This window comes from Somniosus microcephalus, unplaced genomic scaffold (assembly GCF_052327205.1).
Source record: "Somniosus microcephalus isolate GS21.2 unplaced genomic scaffold, FLI_Smic_1.0 scaffold311, whole genome shotgun sequence".
In the NCBI taxonomy this organism is placed as follows: Eukaryota; Metazoa; Chordata; class Chondrichthyes; order Squaliformes; family Somniosidae; genus Somniosus; species Somniosus microcephalus.
The window spans coordinates 245,802-260,819 of record NW_028225498.1 but is presented as its reverse complement, the minus strand read 5'-3'; the positions used below and the strand labels follow the sequence as shown (position 1 = coordinate 260,819).

Below are 15,018 nucleotides of genomic sequence, written 5' to 3'. Positions count from 1 at the left end.
AGATGGAGATTCCACGAGGACTGCCCGGACAGTCACATGGTTTGCGACGTGACGTCATCGCGTTTGCCCGCATTTTCCCGCGCTCTTAAAGGGGCCACGCCCCGTACATACAAACACTATATACAAAACACAGTAATGTCTAACACAATGGTACAGGCTTAGGCTGGTGTTAGATCATCATAAAGGGAATTATATACAGTTGCTCAGAGTCATTCAGTGGCTCCGCCACATGCGCCCCCCCAGAATTCGCTTTAACGGGCAAAGTCAAATGGTGAGGGGGTCTGATGAGCCAGTCAGAACGACTCCTGTACTCCTGAGGCGGAGGCTGTTGGGCGGCTGGCGGTCTGGCGGGCGGTTGCACTTGTTCTGCTGTAACGGCGATGGGTGGCCAACCTCATCTCGGCGGTAGTGCTGTCTCGACGGGGCGGTTGAGGTCCAGATGTGCTGGCTTTAAGCGATCGACCGAAATGTGGTCCGGTTTACCACCGACATCCACCGTGAAGGTTTTGTCCCCTGCCTCCAACACGCGGAAGGGACCAGTATATGGGGCCTTGAGTGGATCCTTATGAGCATCATGGCGAATAAAGACGTACTCAGCCTTGTGAAGCTCCGGGGGAATGTGCGAACTCTGCAGCCCGTGGTGCGAAGTGGGCACCGGTGCGAAGCATCTGGCTGCCTCCTGGTGACTAGTAAGCTGGTCAGCTGCGGACCATGGCTTCGTCGAAGCTGGCAGGAAATCCCTCGGGACTCGCAGTGGCTGACCGCACACCAGCTCTGCTGATGAAGGGCGAAGGTCTTCTTTGGGGGCCATGCGAAGGCCCAACAGGACCCACGGTAGCTTGTCTGCCCATCCAGCATCCTGGAGGCTGGCCCTCAGGGCGGCCTTCAGTGATCGGTGGAAACATTCACAGAGGCCATTTGCCTGTGGGTGGTCGGCTGTGGTGCGATGTAATTTGACACCGAGTCCTTGGGCCACTGCATTCCAGAGTTCGGAGAAAAACTGCGGTCCTCTGTCGGAAGAAATATCTGCGGGCACTCCGAACCGGGTGACCCAGGTGGAAATGAACGCCCTGGCCACGTCCGCCGAAGTAGTGGATGACAGGGGAACCGCCTCCGGCCATCTGGTGGTGCGGTCAACCATGGTCAGGATGTGTGAAAAACCATGGGAGGGTGGGAGTGGTCCTACCAGGTCCACATTGACATGGTCAAGCCGTCGCTCCGGAACTGTGAAGGTGGCCAACGGAGCTTTGACGTGGCACTGTACTTTGGCCTTTTGGCAGGCTACGCAGATGTTGGCCCAGTCGCGGACATCCTTGTGCATGCTATGCCATGCCATACGAATTTCGCTGACATCAGCTTCGGAGAGGCCTTCATTCCTGGGTGTGACAACCCATGTATGGCGTCGAACACTTTACGGTGCCAGACGACCGGCACGACCGGGCGAGGGTCCTGTATGGAGACGTCACACAACAGCGTGGTACCTGCCGAATGGAACTTGACGTCGGCCAACCGGAGGCCAGTGACGGTCGTTCTGCAGGCTTGGACTTCTGGGTCTGAGGCTTGGTCCGCTGCCATAAGGGCATAATCAATGCCCAAATGAACCGTATTGAATGTCGCGCGGGAGAGGCAGTCTGCCACCAGGTTGTCCTTACCGGCCACATGCTGTATATCCGTGGTGAATTCGGATATGTAGGTCAGTTGACCTTGCTGTCGGGATGACCACGGTTCAGCGGTCTTGGCCATGGCAAAAGTTAGTGGCTTATGGTCTACAAAGGCGGTGAAAGGACGTCCTTCCAGGAGGAAGCGAAAATGGCGGATGGCCAGAAAAAGGGCGAGCAACTCCCGGTCGAACATGCTATACGCTCTCTTGTTCCGCCGTAGTTGACGGCTGTAGAATGCCAATGGCTGCCACGTCCCGTTCACCCACTGCTCTTGCACGGCGCCGATGGCGTAGTCTGACGCGTCGATGGTGAGGGCGATGATGGCTCCTGGCAGCGGGTGCGCCAGCATGGTTGTGTTGGCTAAGGCGCTTTTGGTGTCGTCGAACGCTCGGGCCATGTCATCCGTCCAGTCTACCGGGTTCTTGCCAGCCTTGCCCTTGAGGGCCTCGTACAGGGGCTGCATGAGTAGTGCTGCCTTAGGCACGAAACAGTGGTAAGAGTTTACCATGCCTAGGAATTCCTGCAGGGCCTTAATGCTTTGCGGGCGTGGGAAGGATATCACCGCCTCTACCTTCGCTTCTAAAGGAACCGCTCCCTCTGCGGTGATGCGATGTCTCAGGAAATCAATTTGGCGCAGGCCAAACTGACACTTGGCCGGGTTGATAATCAGGCCGTGGTGGCTGAGGCGTCGAAAAAGGGTGCGTAGGTGACAGATATGTTCTTCTTTAGTGGGACTGGCAATTAGGATATCGTCCAGGTAGACGAAGAGGAACTTGAGGTCCCGCAGCACGGAGTCCATCAGGCATTGGAAAGCCTGGGCGGCGTTCTTTAACCCAAACAGCATTCGCAGAAACTCGAAGAGGCCGAATGGGGTGATGACTGCGGTCTTCTGGACGTCCTGTGGGTGCACTGGGACCTGGTGGTAGCCCCGTACGAGGTCGACTTTCGAGAAGACGGTGCTCCCTGCCAAATGGGCAGAGAAATCCTGGATGTGGGGGATCGGGTACCGATCAGGAGTGGTGGCGTGGTTTAGGCGTCGATAGTCGCCGCATGGTCGCCATCCGCCGCCAGGCTTCGGGATGATATGGAGGGGTGAAGACCAGGGACTATTCGACCGGCGAATAATCCCTAACCGTTCCATGGTCGAGAACTCCGCCTTTGCGACCGCCAGCTTACCAGGTTCCAGGCGCCGGGCCCGCGCGTAGACCGGGGGCCGTTGGTGGTGATGTGGTGTTCCACACCATGTTTCGTGGCTGTGGAGGAGAACGTGGGTCTTGTGAGGTCGGGAAATTCGACGAGCAGACGAGCAAACTCATCAGGAGTCGGGAAAGCACAGGCGACGCTGCGCGACGTAGTGTTACTGCGGTAAGGGATAGAATTTAAAGTTGCCGCGTTGATCAACCGCCGGTTCTTCACGTCGACCAGGAGGCTGTTGGCGCACAGGAAATCTGCGCCGAGAATGGGTTGAGAAACCTTGGCCGTCACAAACTCCCAGTGAAAACGTTGCCCCCTGACGCACACCTCCACTCACCATCTGCCGAAGGTCCGAATTGCTCCGCCATTGGCCGCTTCAAGGGCGAGGCCATGATTCCCTGCCTGCACATCGAGGGCGGACGCGGGCAAAATGCTACACTGCGCTCCGGTGTCGCACATAAAACGACAACCGGAGAGCGTATCGGTGATGAAAAGCAACTTGCCTGCATTGCCGATCGCCATGGCGGCCGCGGGGCGCCCGTTAGGCCCGTTCCTCAGTAGTCGCAGTTGTTTTTTTGGGGGGAAAGCTGCAGGGAGGGCAGCAACGTTGCGCCTTCGCACCGAACTGTGCGTGGTACAAACACAGCCCAGCAGGCTGACGAGCTGGGGCGGCGTCTGTGGGGGATGGGCGCCTCGTGGCGGTGCAGTACTGCTGCGTTACCGCAAAAATTTGTCCGCTTCTGCCGTGAGTGCCGCGCAGTCTTCCACCTCGGATCTGGCCAGGGCAGCTTGCACCTGCTCAGGCAGCTGGCTGAGGAATAGTTCATGGAATAGGAAGCATTCCGGTTCCGAGCCCAGGAGTGTGAGCATTTGGCTCATGAACTCCGAAGGCTTGGAGTCCCCGAGCCCGGGCATAGCGAGCAATCGACGGGCGCGCTCCGATTTAGTGAGCCCGAAAACTTGCAGCAACCGCGCCTTGAGGGTTTCATACTTGCGCTCCGTTGGAGGGTTCTCGAGGAGGCTGACGATCCGCGAGGCGGTAGAGCTGTCGAGTGCGGAGACCACATAGAGATATTTGGTCTGATCCGCAATGATGTCCCTCAGGGCGAACTGTGCTTCGACCTGAATGAACCACGAGGTCGCATGCTGCTCCCAGAACTGCGGTAGCTTCAACGAAATGGCGTTGGCCTCCATGCTGTGTTCTTTTTGCGAAAAACGTTCACTAAAAATGGGGTCACCAATGTAGGAATTGTTGAATTCCGTACCAATAACTGAGGTCGACTCAGGAGATCAATCAAACAAGTCTTTAATGTAAGACTAAACGAGGTCAAACAGTTTGTAGAGAGCGATACAGGAGAACCACGAAAACAGGTCTTAACAAGATGGAGATTCCACGAGGACTGCCCGGACAGTCACGTGGTTTGCGACGTGACATCATCGCGTTTTCCCGCGCTCTTAAAGGGGCCACGCCCCGTACATACAAACACTATACACAAAACACAGTAATGTCTAACACAATGGTACAGGCTTAGGCTGGTGTTAGAACATCGTTAAAGGGAATTATATACAGTTGCCCAGAGTCATTCAGTGGCTCCGCCAGTTTACTGTCAATAATTTCAAGAAAACATAGAGTGTGAGCAGGCTATCTTTTAAATTAAAATCTGCCATTTATGGAAACTGCACATTAAGTGAGTGGTAGCCTTTGCGGTTACAGAAGATCTCCGGATTGTTATGCGGAGCCCACAAGGCCAGTCAAAGGCAGTCAAAGGCGCTCTGCACCATGGGGAAGTCCATTATCTTGGAAAAGCCACATGTGCGCTCCTCCTGCTTCTCTCTGCTCAGAGAGAAGAAAATGTAGTCCCTTCTCCTGGTGTAGAGAGCCTCTGTGATCTCCTGGATGCAGCAATGGACGATGAACTGGGAGATGTTAGCTGTGTCTCCTGCTGCAGACTGGAAGGATCCGCTGGCACAGAAATTGAGGGCAACGGTGACCTTGAGGGCTACTGGGAGAGCCGTGTTCGCCCTGCTCTGAAGCTACAGGTCTGGTTGCAGGAGGCGCCAGAATTCTGTGACCACCTCCTTGGTGAAGCGGAGCCTCCTACTACACTGCTCCTCGCTTAAGTCGATATAAGAGAAGTGCTCTCGGAAGACCCTAGGTGGGTAAGGCCTCCTGCTGAGAGCCCTCCTGACCCTCCTCCTCCCTCTGTGCGCATCTTCTCCTCAACTTTGCTACCTGCTCTCCCTCTCCCGAAGATACTCGAGTGCGAGGGGGACTGCCTCATGACTGTGAGCAAGTGTTGTGAGCAGAAGCATTTAAATGAGAATGAAGGCATTCTCCACTTGCTCCAACACTCCCTGTCACCTTAGGAACTTGAAAGAAGTTTAGAAAGCTGTTGGAGTTGCAGGAAGTTTCACAGAGCCATTCCAACTGAAGAAACATGGCAGCTGCAAGTAGTTGCTGATGATCCCTTTAAATAATGCAGTTGGAGCCTCCTTCCTGCTCGTCAACGCTTGGTCAGCTGGTCACAGTTATTGCATGCCAGTAAGTGGAGCAGTGAAGTTGAAAGTGGCAGATTAGGCTTGGGCTGATAAGTGGCAGATAACATTCGAAGACAGTGAAAGACAAAACATCAAATAAGTCTCAAAGTAAGATCGAGGGTTTTCAATACCAAACATCCCTTATCGCTGAAGTTTCAGACCAGTCTAGATAATGGGCTATGGGAAAGGCAAAAGATGTAAAAGTTCCCATAGTAAAGCTCACAGCAGAAAAGGGGAGGAAATAATAGAACATACTTGTGAAGGTCAGAATGGTGAGATAGCCCAAGCAGCTGCAAGTTGCTATGTATTTTTGAAAGAGAAAAAAAGGTATAAAAGGAATAGATATTGAACACTGAAAGCAGCATGAAAAGAGAGGATGAGAAGCTTCAGTCAACAGAACACAGCAAGAGTTAAACAGTCACTCGGAAGGAACGCCAGGGTTCAACGAACAGATTACGACAATCTTCTTGTTCAGTATTATTTCTTTGTACTGGATGCTTAATGCTTAATAAACCGGTTTTATTGATACACAATATACCTGGGCCCAGAGTGGTTTGTGTAGTCACGGACTGTTTTACTGATACACAATATACCTGGACCCAGAGTGGGTTGTGTAATCACGGACTGTTTTACTGATGCACAATATACCTGGACCGAGTGGTTTGTGTAGTCACGGACTGTTTTACTGATACACAATATACCTGGACCGAGTGGTTTGTGTAGTCACGGACTGTTTTACTGATGCACAATATACCTGGACCCGGAGTGGTTTGTGTAGTCACAGAAAAATTATTCTAAAGAGCTTTTAAAAGCTACAGATTGGCGCCCAACGTGGGGCTGTGACTATTAACTGAAACCAGGTCTATTGTGCATAAGGCAGGCACTTGGATTTTTGCTTGAATTTTTCTGTTTTTCTATGAAAGTCCTTGTGGAAAGTTAGGTTATCTAACAGGTAGTGTCTCTTTAACGTACAGCAGAATGTCGAGTGAGAATTTTTTTGTAGATTTTAAAACGAAGTTAATGAAGAAGCGCAAGGATGCACAGTTACAGACGTTAGTAGTAGAATGTCTAAAAAAGGATAAGAGAGTATCCTTTGAGGGCGTTGTTGCGTTCATTGAGAAACAAGTTAAGGAGAAGCAATGGAAGTCAGATAGGGCAGTGCAGCTAATGGCCGATGCGGCAGTGTATTGTGTAGAGCAAGATAAAGAGACCCTCCTAGAGATGGAAAATAATAAAACCAAGTTAGATAAATTAGAAAAAGACAAGCTACTATACAACAGTTGGAAAACCAGCTGGGTAAACAACAGGCTGTAATAGCGGCAGTCACGGGAGTAGACCCCCCCATGAGTTATGATAAACAATGCGAGGAGATCAGCGGCGAACTATATCCTCCCTTACTACACCCTTCACAAAAGGCCTCCGTTTCGTATACCACATCGACCTGGCTGAGAGGCCCGCAGCCTATGCTGATAACAATATCATAGAAACCTCGGTGGATGAGCCTGCACACTTTAAAGCCCCAGTTAATGTTCTGACTCGTACCCAGGTGATTCCTAACGCGCCACCAGCTGCAGACGGTGACCAGGCACAAGCAGGAGCACAACCAGCGGCAGCTCACCCGGGAATGTTATGGGCGGGTACTTATGAACAATCCCAGCCCCTGAACTATGCAGATCTACAGGCATGCGTCCAGCAATTTGGACCAGTTAACCCACGAACATGCCCCACAGAGCTAACGTATAGTGGGGTTCTGGAATTACCATCCTAATTTTGAGGAAGTGACATGAAAAATGTTACACTGTCTGTCTTGACCCCGGACCTACGAACTAGTCTGCCCTTTATGGCCTTTAATGTGGGGAGCCCCCTGAATAACTTAATCACAACAATACAAACAGCTCTGGGCTTGGACACTATTGATCTGGTTCAGAAATTAAACCAGTCTCAACAAGGGCCTCATGAGACCCCTGCTGTATTCGGGGATCGATTGTACACTGTTTATGAGATGATGCAGGCACGCCCCAATGATAATGTCTTAAACGGGAAGAATGAGGCAGCATTTAAGAAAATATACTTAAAGAATATTCAGGCCTCACTGCGAGCAGCCTTAGGGCACACTGTCAGCCACAACTCGCAATGGATAGACCTTTTAAGAGACGCTAACACTGCATGGGCCTACACTAAAACTCAGGTTCAGGTACCAACAGCAGAGACACCAGTGCATATAGTAGAGGGACCCCAGGCCCACCACCCCGTAAGCAACCCTTGATATGTTATAACTGTGGCAAGGTGGGACACTTTGCAAAAGGATTGCGGAGGTCCTAGACAGACAGGCTCTGGAGGTGGGAAGAATAATAATAATTACTCGCAATATGGTTCGTCCCGTTCACCCAAGCCAATGGAAAGTAAAATAGACGCCCTAGGCTCATGTAAACTCTTGCATCAACCCAGATGTCGGGGTGCCCCGTGGCTCCAACTATGAGTTCATCATTCCCGCTCCCACCATTGTCCCAACAACCCAACGGCCCATTATGACAGGATCCGGCCCCACCAGCCTGGTCTGAAGTGGGGTTCAGACAAGATGGCCATGGTCGACCAGTGGTCTCAGCTTTGCTGCCTGGGGGCCGACATCAGACTATGCTAATAGACACTGGTTCATCTGTTACAATCCTGCATACCCCAGACCCTGAACGCCAGCTTCAAATAGGCAAAAGTAGTGTGATGAAATATGCCATTCATCACTCATCGGTATTCTCTGCCTGTGACTGTGGTTTGGTTTCAGTTTAATTTCCCTTACCTCAGTTCCGTTTCCTCACCATTGTATTGTATTGTGTGTAGGGCTCCGCCCAAGCAGGCCCAGCCTGCCTCACATCCAGTACAGCAGACCTCTGGATGGAAGATACCTCTCCACTGTGTGTTACCTTCTAAGTTAATAAAAGCCTTGTTTTGTTCCGCTAACATTGAGTCTCGGATTTATTGAGGCACATCAATTTTATTAACTTACTTTTCAACACAATGGATCAACTCTTGAAACCCGAACGTTTGGATTTGGACCAGCATGCTTCGGACGCATCGGCACGCTTTGGACACTGGTTTATGTGTATGGAATTCTTCCTGGACAATTCCGCAGCCGTCACAGGCGCTACGGACGCTGCAAGTATGAAACTCGGAATTCTGCGGAATTGGGTAAGCCACCGGGTTTACCCCCTCATCCAAGACGCCGACACGTACCCGGCCGCCTGCGACATCTTAAAGGCGCATTACCAGCAGCCTACGAATGAGGTGTATGCTAGGCATCTGCTCGCTACTCGCGCACAGCAACCTGGGGAATCGCTGGATGAGTTCCGAGGCACCCTGAAAACGCTTGGCAAAGACTGCAAGTGCCAAGATGTAAAAGCCGCAGTGTACACTGACGAGCTTGTTCGCGATGCCTTTATCACAGGCCTCAGCTCCACTTACATCCGGCAGAGACTGCTGGAAAAAATGGGATTGGACCTGAAACAGGCTGTGGACACAGCGCGATCCCTGGATGTGGCCCAGAGAAACTCGGACGCCTACTCTTCAGCCTGCGCCGTCCACGCCGCCACCTTGGAAGGCATCTTCCCCGCCCGGCAGCCCGACACCGTCAGGGCCCTGCTCTCCCCCCAGAAGCCCTACGACAGCCGCGACGCGTCGTGGACCCAACTGCTACTTCTGCGGGCAGCCGAAGCACACCAGAAACCTGTGCCCGGCGAAAGGCACCACCTGCTTTAAGTGCGGTAAGAAGGGGCACTTCGGGAAGGTGTGCAGAGGGAACCCCGCCGGAAAACCCGCCACCGCCGCGTGTGCGCCGTGGGAGCAGCCATCTTGGACGCCATCTTGCCCAACCTCGTGGGGTCCGCCATCTTGTGAGCAGACAGCGTGGACGCCACCTTGTCTCGATCAGGGCCCTACAGTGGCATTGGTCACAGTGGACCAGACCAGGCCGCACCCGCTATCCAAATCAATGGTGGACATCGAGGTAAACGGGTGCGGGGTTAAATGTTTAATTGACAGTGGAAGCACGGAGAGTTTTATCCACCCTGAACTGGTACAACTCTCCCAAAAGGTGGTCCCTACTCGGGGTACCATCTCTATGGCTGATAAAACCCAGACATCGACCATTATGGGTTACTGCACGGTACAATTGTCCGTTAACGGAACGGTATACGATAATTTTAAAGTACTAATCATGAAGAATCTATGTGCGAGCGTGATCTTGGGCCTGGATTTCCAGTGCTACCACCAAAGCATCACGCTCAAGTACGGTGGGTCCCAGCCGCCCCTCACAGTGTGCGGTCTGGCTACCCTGAAGGTAAAGCCGCCTTCGCTATTCGCGAACCTTACCCCTAACTGCCGGCCAATAGCGACCAAAAGCAGGAGGTACAGCTGGGAGGACAGGCGGTTTATCGCGACCGAGGTAGACAGGCTCCTGAAGGAGCGCATTATTGAACGCAGCAACAGCCCGTGGCGCGCCCAAGTGGTGGTGGTAAGGGGTAGCGAGAAGAAATGGATGGTGATCGACTATAGCCAAACGATCAACAGGTACACCCAACTAGACGCCTACCCGCTACCCCGCATATCAGAAATGGTGAACCAAATCGCCCAATACCGGGTGTTCTCCACCATCGACCTCAAATCAGCGTACCACCAGCTCCCTATCAGACCAGAGGACCGCCCGTACACCGCCTTCGAGGCGAACGGACGCCTCTACCAATTCCTCAGAGTCCCCTTTGGGGTGACGAATGGGGTCTCGGTCTTCCAGAAGGAGATGGACCGCATGGTCGATGACCACCACTTGCAGGCAACATTCCCCTACCTCGACAACGTCACCATCTGCGGTCACAACCAGCAGGATCACGACTCGAACCTCGAGAGGTTCCTGAAAACCGCACAAAAACTCAACCTCACCTACAACGAGGACAAGTGCGTTTACAACACCACGCGCCTCTGCATACTAGGCAGCGTGGTGGAGAATGGGGAAATCGGACCAGACCCCGACCGATTGCGCCCCCTACGGGAGCTGCCCCTGCCCAACACTCCCAAAGCCCTGAAAAGGTGCCTGGGGTTATTTTCTTATTATTCCCAATGGGTCCCCAACTACTCTGACAAAGCCCGCCCCCTCTTGAAAGCATCCTCTTTTCCGCTCTCTGCTGAGGCCCACGCCTTCAAAAGCATTAAGCGGGATATTGAGCGGGCCACGCTACAGGCAGTGGACGAGAACACTCCCTTTCAAGTGGAAAGTGATGCGTCTGACTTTGCCTTGGCGGCCACCCTCAACCAGGCGGGGCGGCCCGTAGCTTTCTTCTCGAGGACCCTCCAAGGGCCCGAGATCAGACACTCCTCCGTGGAAAAGGAGGCCCAAGCCATCGTGGAGGCAGTGCACCACTGGCGCCACTACCTAGCCGGCAAACGCTTCACCCTACTTACCAACCAGCGGTCGGTAGCGTTTATGTTCAATAATAAACAGAGGGGGAAGATTAAAAATGATAAGATTCTTAGGTGGCGGATCGAGCTCTCCACCTTCGAGTATGACATCATTTACCGGCCAGGGGCCCTTAACGAATCCCCCGACGCCCTCTCACGAGGGATGTGTGCCAGCGCCACCGGGGATCGGCTACAGACCCTCCACAACGACCTCTGCCACCCAGGGGTCATGCGGCTGTTCCACTTCATAAAGTCCCGCAACTTACCCTACTCGATTGAGGAAGTTCGGTCTCTGACCAGGAACTGCCGCACTTGCGCTGAGTGCAAGCCTCGGTTCTACCGCCCAGATAGAGCCCACTTAATCAAAGCTACACGGCCCTTTGAGCGGCTCAGCTTAGATTTCAAGGGCCCCCTCCCGTCCGTCGACCGCAATGTTTACTTCCTGAACATTGTGGACGAATACTCCCGTTTCCCATTCGCCTTCCCCTGCCCAGACATGCCCAGCGCCACGGTCATTAAATGCCTCAACAGCCTGTTCGGTATGCCAAGCTACATCCATACAGATAGGGGGGCGTCCTTCATGAGTGAAGAGCTACGCCAGTACATGCTGTCCAGGGGGATCGCCACGAGCCGTACCACCAGCTACAACCCCCGGGGTAATGGTCAAGTGGAGCGAGAGAACGGGACAGTATGGAAAGCAGTCACTCTAGCTCTAAGGACCAAGGGCCTCCCTATCTCCCGCTGGCAGGAAGTCCTCCCAGATGTGCTCCATTCGATACGGTCACTATTGTGTACTGCCACTAATGCCACGCCTCATGAGCGAATGTTTGTCTTTCCCCGGAAATCCACCTCAGGCGTATCCATGCCGTCATGGCTCTCCACCCCAGGTCTGGTATTCGCGCGAAGGCATGTGAGGGGCCACAAGAGGGACCCTCTCATGGAGTCAGTGCACCTACTCCACGCCAACCCCCAATACGCGTATGTCCGGCACGCCGACGGAAGGGAGGACACCGTGTCTATAAAAGACGTCGCCCCAGCCAGTAACGACAACAGCCACGACAACAGCAGCAACAACGATCACAGCAACTCTTACCCACCCACTACTCTTTCATCACCCCCGGAAGAACATCGACCAACGGTACCCCCACCAACTACCCCTTCAACAACCCTGGTGGCACCCCCGGCAGAGACCCAGGAGGCCACCGGGGACACCCAGCCGACACCCGCGGCACCACAACAGCCACGTCGGTCACAGAGGACTATCAAACCCCCGAACAGACTAAATCTATAGAAGGGGTGAATGTGATGAAATATGCCATTCATCACTCATCGGTATTCTCTGCCTGTGACTGTGGCTTGGTTTCATTTCCCTTACCTCAGTTCCGTTTCCTCACCATTGTATTGTATTGTGTGTAGGGCTCCGCCCATACCTGGCCCCTATGTAAGCAGGCCCAGCCTGCCTCACATCCAGTACAGCAGACCTCTGGATGGAAGATACCTCTCCACTGTGTGTTACCTTCTAAGTTAATAAAAGCCTTGTTTTGTTCCGCTAACATTGAGTCTCGGATTTATTGAGGCACATCAAGTAGCTTCGTAATAACAGGAGTCACCGGCACACAGGCACCAGCATATCCAGGAGAGGAAGTTAGTATTTCCCTTGAGACCTTCCCCATAAAAATCACATCTGTTATATATGTGTATGATCAACAAAATGGAAATACTTGGCAATGACACCCTATGAGGAATGACAGCCATTATAGATTACAATCAGAACTGTTTGTGGGTGGAGTCTAAACTGGGAGATGTAGTGCAAATTTCAGATGTCCACTCGGTGTTTGCTATAAAGAAGCCTGAGCAGATAGCACTGCTGACACATTCCCTGCCTGCTGTTAACTCCTTAGTGACTAAACACGCAGCAGCCTTTGTTAAGTCTAAACACGACTGCGGGAGAATGGAAGGGCAAACGCGAATTAATGGTCCACCCCATCGCGCATGTAAACAATACCCGATTCCCCAGGAGAGTACTCCGTATTCGCGAACAGTCATTGCCTCATTAGAAGAGCAGGGAGTAGTGTGCAAAGGTTCATTTACCACCAATTCCCCTGCATGGCCGGTTAGGAAGCCAGATGAATCCTGGAGGCTTACTATTGATTACCGAGCCCTAAACAAAGCTTTCCCACTTCAAAATCCAACAGTCAAGCCCCTTCGCTACTGACATCCGTACCCCCCAAAGCTACGGTCTTCCCTACCCCTAGACATAGCGAATGGTTTTTGGAGTATCCCAGTTGCTCAGGAGGACCAGTACAAATTTGCTTTCACGTTTGAGGGGCAGGGTTACACATTTACGTGTTTACCGCAAGGGTTTCATAGCTCACCATCAATCTTTCATCAGTATATGGCATGAGCAGTTAAAGACTTTTCTAAACCATCAGCCCTTCTACAGTATGTTGACGACCTGATCCTGGCTACCGTAACAATGGAGGAACACCTAGAACTTCTAGATGAGTTGATAGGGTTAGTACAGAAGGCAGGGCTGAAAATAAATCCAAAAAAGGCTCAGCTGGCAAAAGATGAGGTTACCTTTCTGGGAGTAAAGATTTCAGCGACCGGCCTCAGTCCGGACCACCAAAAGGTAGCGACTATTCAGAGACTCCCATTGCCAGTTTCAAAGACCGCACTGTGACCCTTTTTAGGCTTAGTTGGATATCAGCAAAATTTATTCCGAACTTTGCAGACTTGGCTAAACCTTTGTATGATCTTTTAAAGGGCGATGCGGAAGAGATACAATCCGTTTGGGAAGACCACCATACTGCAGCAGTTAGTGCTTTGAAACAAGCCCTCATTATCCCAGATCACAGCCAGCCCTTCCATCTTGAAGTAGGCTCCACCCCTACCAGCCTAACTGCCGTTTTAAGTCAGACCCAAGCAATCAGCGAGACACTGCGCCCCATCGCGTAAGCCTCACGTATCTTACGAGGGGTAGAAAGCACATTCTCAGCATGCGAGCGCCACCTGTTGGCCACATTTTGGGTAGTCAATCATTTTACTTACATCACCGGACTGCAGAAAGTGATTTTGCATTCGCCACACATGCCCCTAAAATCAAGTGAGACTAAGGTGTCCTCTCAGCGAATCAGTAAATGGACACTTGAATTGTTACAGCGAGACCTGGACATTACTCCTAAATGAACTTACCTCTTATGCTCGCCTGTGAGAGAAGCCCACACCAGTGTCCATTACCAGCCCTAGATATGGAACCAAACCCAGTAAAGGTCAATGCCATACCTAGAGCTCGAAATGTGTACGTAGACGGATCGTCATACTATGTAGACAGCCATCCTAGAACTGGAGGTGCCCTCATTGATATGGACGCTCCCGATTGGTCAGTAGGATTCCAGGTTCCTGCCCACTCCTCCCAACAAACAGAACTAATTGCTGTAATTATCGCCGCTCACGATACGACTACGGATGAAACTAATACCTGGTCCGACAGCAGTTACGTCTGTAATGCAGTTATGGCCCTTCCCCTATATCATACAAATGAGTTTTGCTCATCAGATGGTAAATCTTTATTACATTCTGGTCTCCTCTGTGAGCTATGGAAAGAGCTCCAGGAGCGAGTCGCTCCTTGTCATGTAGGAAAGGTAGCAGCCCATCAGAAAGATTCATCTCCCCACTCCCGAGGTAACCAGGCAGCCGATCGCCTTGCTAAGGAAGCTGCCAAGAACGGCTGTCTATTGCCTTGGTGGGTGATGAATGACACTCAGATACCCATAGTGAGGGCGGTAACTAAAACTAAACCCATTGATCTTTTGGCCCTACAGGATTCACACGCTCCCTATGCGCAAGTAATAGCCTGGCATGAACAGGGACGCCCACTACCAGCACCCACCCCATGGGCAAACGCAACTGTAGTACAACATGGTGCGGATAAAAACCCTCCCCTGCTAATGGTTAAAAATAAAGAGGGAGACTTAGTAGTTTATATTCCTCCTCAGTTGAAGGAAGAAATTCTAGCCCTCTTCCATTCTCACCTGACGGCGGGACATTACTCAGCGGCCACTACACTACAAAAGTTATTACCCATTTGCTGGTGGCCTGAAATGGAGCAGCATGTGGAGCAATATGTTAATCGCTGCCTGCCCTGCCTACAAACAAACCCTCCTTCGTGTTTTAATCGTGC

General features: G+C 52.1%; 1 long non-coding RNA gene across 6 annotated transcripts in view; it reads right to left on the bottom strand.

Annotated features, from left to right (window-relative positions):
• The window catches only part of LOC147081888 (uncharacterized), an 83,740-nt gene extending 69,568 nt beyond the window's left edge, over positions 1-14,172 (bottom strand). For 2 of the 6 annotated variants that reach the window (XR_015076393.1, XR_015076399.1), the window contains exon 1: positions 13,416-13,773. This is a non-coding gene — a long non-coding RNA (uncharacterized LOC147081888). Of the gene's footprint in view, positions 1-13,415; positions 13,792-14,030 lie in introns of those variants that run through there. The other 4 variants (XR_015076394.1, XR_015076396.1, XR_015076397.1 and 1 more) reach the window with 4 other exon arrangements.
• Positions 14,173-15,018: the final 846 nt, after the last annotated feature.